The sequence below is a fragment of the Myotis yumanensis genome, unplaced genomic scaffold, assembly GCF_028538775.1.
Source record: "Myotis yumanensis isolate MYYU_CA2020_CCGP unplaced genomic scaffold, mMyoYum1.0.hap1 SCAF_11, whole genome shotgun sequence".
Classification (NCBI taxonomy): Eukaryota; Metazoa; Chordata; class Mammalia; order Chiroptera; family Vespertilionidae; genus Myotis; species Myotis yumanensis.
Genome location: NW_027223762.1, coordinates 49,705,163 through 49,715,176, shown reverse-complemented (window position 1 = coordinate 49,715,176; position 10,014 = coordinate 49,705,163). Strand labels below are relative to the sequence as shown.

At 42.6% G+C, this 10,014-nt stretch overlaps 1 pseudogene; it reads left to right on the top strand.

The window, feature by feature from the left end:
• Nucleotides 1-4,231: 4,231 nt before the first annotated feature.
• LOC139019476 (apoptosis inhibitor 5 pseudogene) lies at nucleotides 4,232-5,803 on the top strand (annotated as a pseudogene).
• The last annotated feature ends 4,211 nt before the right edge of the window (nucleotides 5,804-10,014 follow it).

The window sequence follows — 10,014 nt, the reverse complement described above, 5'->3', positions numbered from 1 at the left end:
TTGTGGTGGTAATATTCTCTAAATCATTGTAAACACTGAATTAGTGAATACTGAACCATTGTTCCTAAGGGGGTCTCTCTCTCTCTCTCTCTCTCTCTCTCTCTCTATCTCTCTCTCTCTTCCTCCTCCCTCTCCATCTCCATCTCTAATCACCTATATCTATCTATATCATCTAATCTATCTATATAAGATAGATTACAATTTTAACTTCTAAAAAGACTTACCCAGGTAGATTCTATTTTCTTTATTTTATAAAAGAGAAACTGAGGTTCAGAAGTGTTACCTGATTTGCCTGAGGCTGCCCCTTAACAGATGCCAGAGTTGGGATTTAAACCCCATTCAATGGCCCAGAGCTAGAGAGCTAGAGTTTTTTGCACTGCACCGAACTGTTCTCTACCATCTCCATAAATCATTATTTCTCTGTGAGACTGAAATCAAAGGCAGAGTGTTGCCTTGTTCAGCCTCAGCTGGGAGCATGTGTGTCACGGTGCCTTAAATTTTTTTTTTTTTTTGCCAATTTTTGCATGTCTGCAAATGATGGGGAAATTACCACTAGTATTCATTTTGAGGCTATAAATATCCATTTTAGTGAGTAGGCCAACTCACAGATATTAATAAGCATTTGCTGATTCCAAGTAACATGCTAGTCTTCACATTTGGGGAGGAGATTAAGGGTTAAAGGCTATCAAGAGAGACCCAATTCTGAATTTGATGAGATACAGTTAGATATTGGTGCTGAAAAAAATTTAATTTAGAATATTAGTAGCTGGTCACTGAACTGATAAGCTAAATGTCTGGAACCAACAGTGTTCCATCAACTAAGCACTGTTACAATTGACAGGAATTGACCATGGGAAGGAAAAGTCATTCCATAGAACTAAGGCCAGACATGGTGCAGCAATATGACTCATACTAGAAAAATACCTACATAAATGTGGCCATAAAATTCAAGGGGAGAAAAAATAAAGAGATGAATATACACTTGCCAATAACAAATTAAAAACTGAAAAGAACCCTGCCCGGTGTGGCTCAGTTGGTTGAGTATTGTCTCATGCACCGGAAGGTCACCAGTTCGATTCCCGGTCAGGGCACATGCCCAGGCTACCGGCTCAATCTCTGGTAGAGGTGCATGCCAGAGGCAGCCAATCCATGTTTCTCTCTCACATTGATACATTGATGTTTCTCTCTTTCTCTCTCTCATCCTTTCTTTCTCTCTAAAAGTCAATAAAAAGAGAACTTGTTTTGTTCGGCATTTCATATGAATAAAATTTACCTACCAGTCAATTTTAATAATCAATGACTTAGATAAATATTTCTAGTGCATACCACTCCCAACCCAAGCACAGTGATCATTGAGGCTGCCGTTCACAGGCAGAGAAATAATTTCCCATGAGGTATCAGGTACATAGTTACACGCTTCTATGGGATATTTAGAAGATATCATTAATGGTTTAAACTCTTCACTACCTAGAAGGTTCACCTTTTAGCAAGCAGTAGTATGAGTTTATTTGACTAACTTATTCAGTCTCCATTGTTGTGGTTCAGAGAGTAGGACCTTTCACTGTTGAAATACAGTGTCCATGGGTCTTAATACAATTGAGAAGATAATATTTATTCATAATTGACTACCATGCTGAAGTTTTGTAGCCAAGAAGAAAACAAAAATAATTAGCCAATATTTTAACACATTTGAGAATGTTCCATTTTTCTTACTTCATAATATTCCCTAGTACTAGAATATAGTAAGTGGTTTCAGCACTTGCCTTAGTTCCTAGGCTCTCTGACTGATCACCTTTGACAATTATTCTCTTTATGAGAGGCCTGGTGCACAAAATTCATGCACTCAGGGGGTTCCCTCAGCCCAGCCTGTGTCTTCTTGCAGTCTGGGAGCCCTCAGGGGATGTCGGCTGATGGTTTAGGCTTACTCCCCAGGGGGAGCAGGCCTAAGCCATCAGTCAAACATCCTTAGCACTGCTGCAGAGGTGGGAAAGGCTCCTACCACTGCTGCTGCACTTGCCAGCTGTGAGCCTGGTTTCTGGCTGAGCGGTGCTCCCCCTATGGGAGCGCACTGATCACCAGGGGATAGCTCCTGTGTTGAGTGTTTGCCCTCTGGTGGTCAGTGCGCATCATAGCGACTGGTCATTCCACCATCCAGTTGATTTGCATATTATCCTTTTATCATATAGGATTATTCTGCCCAAGATAAATCCTGCATTTGTGCATTCAGGACTTAAAATAGAGATGAGGATACATAAAAATAATATGACCTACAATATATTTTAAGGGCTAATAGAAATATAGGCAATAGTGCTATAAAATTGAAAACTGGATCTTATGCAGTAATGTTGCCTTGCCCTCATCCTCAAAGGATGGACATTATTTTCTGGAAAAATGAAAAGCTAGGTTTGAAGGTATCTTAAAGGACTCAGCTTTAGAACAACAACGGCCTCTTACTAATAGCCAAATCTACAATCCTAGGTACTTTCAGGCTTTATGAAAAACCTCCCCATGATCCTCTCTTCCTCAGGATCATCTTCTCAGAGTCTGCTTTTATGGGTAGAAAATGCTGCAGTCTGACTCACACAAGTAAAAACGAGCAATTCTGATTGCAGAAGGCGACTACTCATCAGTTTGGGAGCTGGTTTTGTGCATTTAAATGAAAAATGCAAGTTAGCTCTCCCTTCTAAGAGGAACTCTAGATTAGACCAACTGAAGTGTACTGAATGTGTATTAAAAAGCAACAAGAAAGGACATGCAGCAGAAACCCAAAATGGAAGTATTGACTAGTCTCTGAAATGTCTGGAGACCAACATTGATGCTTCGCTGGTTCACTTGCCAGCCAAGAAGGATCAGAAGTAGAGTTAGAGAAAGCCCCAAGGCACAGACTATCCTAGCTTCCAAGGAAGCAAAATAAAACATTAATAACAATTAAAGACTAAGGGACACTAAACATGGCATCCATATCTATTGCCAACAAAAGATTTTGAAGCCTCTGAAATTCTATTTCCCAGGTTGGAACAGGGAATGACAACTCAAATGTTTAAATAAAGGTCAGACAAGTTTAATGGAAAAACCTGGGCTAAGTTAAAGTTTGAAATGTTATAATCCTTACAAAAGCAAAAGAAAAAATTTTAACATAAAATAAATTGTGTATCTTTTACATGATGTCTATGTCTCCTCTCTCTGTTCTCTGCTTGTTTTCTCTAGAAACTAATCACAAAAACCATGGTCCTTCTGTGACTGTAATGATTTGGTCTCCTAAAACTATTTCTAAAAATAGAGAAATGTGAGAAGGAAGCTTGATAGATTCTTAAATAGGTTCTAAAAAAAGTATCTGAAACTTGGAAATAGGCAAAAGAGAATACTGAATGATGCTTTAGCACAGTGGTGGGTTTGCATATTTGATTGATATTCTCTTGACAGAAGGTTTTTAAAAATATACAGTATATACCTCTGTAAGGCCAAGACTAACTTGTAGTTTTAGTTCAATGAAGCTGTAAATAACTTTTTTCTTGAAAAAAAAACAACAACAAAAAACACCAAAATCTAAAATATCTCATCATCTTTAGTGTGAAAGCAGTACCCAGAAGTGACCAAGCTTTTGAGGAACAAGTCATGTCAACCAACCTTAAGAAAACGTTAATGGATGAAACAACAAATAGAGTTATTGACACTAGGAAATAGGTTATACTTGTGCCCAAAAGACTTGGATTGGTGCCGGAAGCCGGTCCATCCTTGCTGCTTGACACAGTCGCTGCAGGAAAGAAACATCTGCACAGCATATGTTTCAAGGGACCTGGCGTATATGGCATACTGTTCTTAATATGTTTGCTCCCCTTAGCACTATGTGTTTTAACCAAGGTCACCTCTCCGAGAAAGGTTGTTTCCCCAGGTGAGGATTTTTCCCTGAAGTTAGGAAGGGAATAAAACCTCTTAACTAAATGCCAGGCAGGTAGCTAATCACTTTAACTATGAACAATCACCCTTAAGCCTCATAATCTTTACTCCCTGGAATGGAGATAAGAAACGCCCTAACCTTTGCAATAGAAATGGACAGGATTAAAATCAACTGGTATAAATACAGATGTAACAAGACAATAAGAATGAGAACTTCTCTGGAGATCCTAGCCATAACTTTGCCGGAGATCCTAAACTCCAGCTTCGGGGGTGGCGGTGGAGCCGGCGTGGACAACGACGACCACAGGAGCGAGCCCTCGGCTTGTCGCTAGCCATGCCGACCGTGGAGGAGCTCTACCGCAACTATGGCATCCTGGCTGATGCCACAGAGCAAGTGGGCCAGCATAAAGATGCCTATCAAGTGATATTGGATGGTGTGAAAGGTGGTACCAAGGAAAAAAGATTAGCAGCTCAGTTTATTCCAAAATTCTTTAAGCATTTTCCAGAATTGGCTGATTCTGCTATCAATGCAGTTAGACCTCTGTGAGGATGAAGATGTATCAATTCGACGTCAAGCAATTAAAGAGCTTCCTCAATTTGCCACTGGAGAAAATCTTCCCCGAGTGGCAGATATTCTAACCCAACTTTTGCAAACAGATGACTCCGCAGAATTTAACGTAGTGAACAATGCCCTGTTAAGTATATTTAAGATGGATGCAAAAGGGACTTTAGGTGGCTTATTCAGCCAAATCCTTCGAGGAGAAGACGTTGTTAGAGAACGAGCAATCAAATTCCTTTCTACAAAACTTAAGACTTTACCAGATGAGGTCTTAACAAAGGAAGTAGAGGAACTTATATTAACTGAATCCAAAAAGGTCCTAGAAGATGTGACTGGTGAAGAATTTGTCCTGTTCATGAAGATACTGTCTGGGCTAAAGAGCTTACAGACAGTGAGTGGAAGACAGCAACTTGTAGAGTTGGTGGCTGAACAGGCTGACCTAGAACAAACCTTCAACCCGTCAGATCCCGACTGTGTGGACAGGCTCTTACAGTGCACTCGGCAGGCGGTTCCCCTCTTCTCGAAAAACGTGCATTACACAAGGTTTGTGACTTACTTCTGTGAGCAGGTTCTACCTAACCTCAGCTCCTTAACTACTCCAGTGGAGGGTCTTGATATACAGTTGGAGGTATTGAAACTGTTGGCGGAAATAAATTCATTTTGTGGTGACATGGAAAAGCTAGAAACAAATTTAAGGAAATTGTTTGATAAGCTATTGGAGTACATGCCTCTCCCTCCAGAAGAAGCAGAAAATGGGGAGAATGCTGGTAATGAAGAACCTAAGCTGCAATTCAGTTATGTGGAATGTTTGTTGTACAGCTTCCACCAGTTCGGTCGAAAACTTCCAGATTTCTTAACAGCCAAACTGAATGCAGAAAAGCTCAAAGATTTTAAAATTAGGCTGCAGTACTTTGCACGGGGCCTCCAGGTTTATATCAGACAACTTCGCTTGGCTCTCCAGGGTAAAACAGGTGAGGCCTTAAAAACAGACGAGAATAAGATTAAAGTTATTGCATTGAAAATAACAAATAACATCAATGTTTTCATCAAGGATCTCCTCCACATTCCTCCCTCTTATAAGAGCACAGTAACATTATCCTGGAAACCTGTACAGAAGGTTGAAATTGGGCAAAAGAGGGCCACTGAAGATACAACTTCTGGTTCACCACCCAAGAAATCTCCAGCAGGACCAAAAAGAGATGCAAGGCAGATTTATATCCTCCTAGTGGGAAATATAGCAGCAATTTGGGCAACTTTAATTATGAGCAGAGAGGAGCCTTCAGGGGAAGTAGAGGTGGCCGAGGTTGGGGAGCACGAGGAAATCATAGTCTCGGAAGACTCTACTGAATAAGACATCTCATTCTTCAGCATCGTCATGAGCTTAACACACTTAAATTCTACTACTCATTCGATTGCCGGGTATGTCCCTTAAAAGGACTACTGCCTTCAGCTAAAAACTTATTGTTCTTTATACCTTTGTATGTATGATCTACTTTTGTAACAGACCGTGGATGTGTCCAAGGTAAAACCACAGTGATATTTTTGGATGCTTTGTGCACAATCTTGTTTTTGCAATATCATCATTACTCAGACTTCATATTGTAAATCTTTTAAACATCTTAATAATTTGTTCAGAGCTATTCAAATCTAAAATATAATGAAAGTCTATTTCTGATACTAATCAAACAACTGGCTTTTGAAAATGCTAATAATACCTGTCAGGCTTTATTAAGGCCGATTCGCAGAATGAGAACTATAAATGATTTTATAAAACAGTGTGCTGATGTATGTCCAGCATTTATATGGAGTGTAGCTATAGCTGCAGCTCTCAAAGGGGAGACATACCCTCAATATGTACAGGGCATAGGACAAGCCAGCAATAATACAGGTAATAAAAGAAATATGAACTGCTACTCTTGTGGCTTATCTGAGCACTTTAGCAGAGAATGCCCAAATAGAAATAATAATACTCAAGCCAGATGGCAAGCTCCTCGACAGCCTGGAAAGACATCAGGGAATAATATTAATCCTCCAAAAATCATTTGTCCCCGATGTCAGAAAGGATTCCACTGGGCAAAGGAATGTAGATCAAAATACCATAAAAATGGTCGGCCTTTAAATTCTACAAATAGCTCCCAAGGAGGTTATATCCCATCACCTCAATTGGGAAACTTGAGAAGGGGCCGGACCCAGGCCCCTGCAATAATAGGGGCATCAACCATCAACCCCTCTGCAAATTTCAATCAGTCAGCGACCTCTTCAGGGCAACCCCAGGCAGTGCAGGATTGGACCTCCATTCAACCATCCACGCAATACTAACCCCAGACTCGCCAGTAGCAGCCATTCCTACAGGAGTGTCCGGGCCGCTGCCTGAGGGAACTGCAGGATTAATATTAGGGCGGAGCTCCACCTCGTTACAGGGGATCTTAGTCATCCCAGGAGTTGTTGATGCAGACTACACAGGAGAAATACAGATTTTACTTTCCCCACCCACCACAACTATACAGATTCAGCCCAACCAGAGAATTGCTCAATTGCTCCTGTTACCAATACATAAAATAGGGAGAGCTGTTACCCAGGAAGCCAGAGGGGCCGGAGGCTTTGGATCTAGTGATGCAGCATTTTGGATACAAGAAATCCATGCTACTAGACCTACAAAAATTTTACAAATTCAGGGTAAACCAATTGAAGGTCTATTGGATACAGGAGCAGATGTTTCCTGCATAGCAGGGAAGGATTGGCCCTCTTCGTGGCCCACGCACACCACCTCCACTTCCCTAGTAGGACTAGGCAAGGCATCTAATGTAAAAAAGAGTTCTCAGATTTTAACTTGGGCTGATGAAGATCAACATTCAGGAACATTCTGTCCCAATGTAATTACGACTATCCCCTTTACATTATGGGGAAGAGATATCTTGTCTCAAATGGGAGTTCTATTATATAGCCCCAGTGGTGTTTAATTTACTCCTGTTACAAAAAATTACAAGAAAATGAGTTTAAATATTCCTCTCCTCATCATGTTCTACAACATACTCTATTTGTAATTAATATACTAAATATAGATTCTGAGGGAAATTTCCCAATGTACAGACATTGGAACCCTGATCTAACTAAACCTAAAGCCCTCGTCAAATGGAGAGACTTGCTTACAGGAGCCTGGAAGGGACCTGATGTACTTTTAACCTGGGGGAGAGGATATGCTTGTATATTTCCACAGGATGCAGACTCACCTGTGTGGATTCCAGACCGTCTAGTCCGACCTTATGTCTCACCGCCCCCCCCGTCTCTGCCTCACCCTAGCACACCTGACCAGTGCCTGTCTGCAGCAGATGTGCAGCCCTAAGCTGGAACAACCTGTCCATTGGAAGGATAACATGTGCCTCCTTTTTGTCTTTCCACATGTCCCAGCTTTGCCCCACATCTCCTTTCCTTTTTCCTTTTTTTTAAAAAATCTAACTACTTGTTTGCTGGTTCTTTGGCCTTTCTCCTTCTCTCCTGAACACAGCCTTTTCTAGAATCTCCCTACCCTACTGTTCCAGGAAGGGCACCTCCCTTTTATGCTGTGGCTAGGGGTGTTTCGTATATGCCCCATACGTGAAGTTGTCTTGTGCCAAGAGCCTGACATCCTGGGCTGAGAAAGCCCTGTCCCGGGACTCTCCTTTGTCCTGTATTGGCCCCTCTTACCCTTGTGTCAAGAGGGACCCTCTTCTTACAATCCAATTGCCCATAGCTGTTGCCTGAGCTCTCTGTTCATGCTGAGGTTCAAGCCTCATGGTGGCTGGTACCATGGATCTGTCTCTCGCACAATGGCGTGAGCTGGGCCCTCCCTGGAGAAGAATCCTGGGTTCCTCAAGGTATGTGATCAATGCCGGGGCCCCGCCAGCAGGCGAGGGGATCCCAAGGCAGGTGCTGGGCGTGGAGGCCACGGGGGCATAGGCTACCAAGGAGACAGAACTGAACCTCACATCACCCTGCTTGGCCCCGGAGGATGGATAGTTAGTCAAAGACGGGTAAGATTCCTCAGGGAGGAAAGACCTAAGACAGGCACAGTCGCAGAGGGGCCAGCAGGAGAGAACTTGGGGGTCAACAGAAGTGGGGCACAGATCCTCACCCCCCCAACTATGCAGGGGCTTGAACACTCGCCCCTTCTGAGGGAGGTCTACTGCCCCCATGGCTGCTTCCTGCTTCCCACGCCCAGCTCAGATCGGGACCCAGATAACAGAAAGAGACTTGGCCCAGCTCAGATCGGGACCCAGGTTAAGACAGAGACTGGATGACAGCAGCTGCCCTCTCACTGCAACAGGACTTGTTTCCCATTTCTACCTTGGACCACAGGGAAAGGGGCAGCTGAAGGAAAGGGCTGTGTCAGGATGTTATCTTCTTCCCTTTCTTCTCCCTCTTTTTTCTAAACACTTCCATGCCTTGTAGTTCTTTTGATTTCTCTTCTTTTTCTCTCTACTACCCTCCATCTTCCATATCAGCTGACCCAGAGAGCACAGCTTACTCCTCCTCGGACACTGACACCACCATCAAGCACGGCCCTGATAGACCCTTTGATGCAGCCCTTCAACTCGCTCACGCTTTGGGAAGCCTGTCACCAGTGATGCTGCCCGCTAGCCAGACCAACAAAGACAATCAAACCAACAACTTGAGGACAGCTGAAATCTCTTGACTGAAGAGGCTGGCAACCTCCTAAGGAATGGGGCTCCTTGTGCGCTTCATCCACTATGTTTATAGCTATGCTTATTGTCATTGCTTTCCAGTCTTCTTCCGAGTCTTAAACAGCCCAATCTGAGAGGTGGCTACTGATTTGCATGTGCTATCATTTAAAAAATAAAAAGGGGGGAATTTTCCAGAAGCCGGTCTATCCTTGCTGCTTGACCCAGTCGCTTCAGGAAAGAAACATCTGCACAGCATATGTTTCAAGGGACCTGGCATATATGGCATACTGTTCTTAATATGTTTGCTCCCCTTAGCGCTATGTGTTTTAACCAAGGTCACCTCTCCGAGAAAGGTTGTTTCCCCAGGTGAGGATTTTTCCCTGAAGTTAGGAAGGGAATAAAACCTCTTAACTAAATGCCAGGCGGGTAGTTAATCACTTTAACTATGACCAATCACCCTTAAGCTACATAATCTTTACTCCCTGGAATGGAGATAAGAAACGCCCTAACCTTTGCAATAGAAATGGACAGGATTAAAATCAACTGGTATAAATACAGATGTAACAAGACAATAAAAATGAGAACTTCTCTGGAGATCCTGACCAGAACTTGGCTGGAGATCCTGGCTAGGCTGCTGATCAACTGAAGGCTGTCTCCGTGTCATTCCTTCTTCGCCGACTCCGTCCACACCTTTGGGGACCCCTGGACCCGCTGGGGTGGGACCCCAACAGGTTGGCTAATTAGATTCCTTACCTCTGCCTATCAAGAAACCCATAAATCCATGTGAACTTATTAAAACATTTCTTGAGGAGAAAAAAAATAATACTATAGCAATTGAAAGATCTTAAATATATTTTTTCTCTAAGGAAAAGCCAGCCAATGATTTTCCTTTACAGT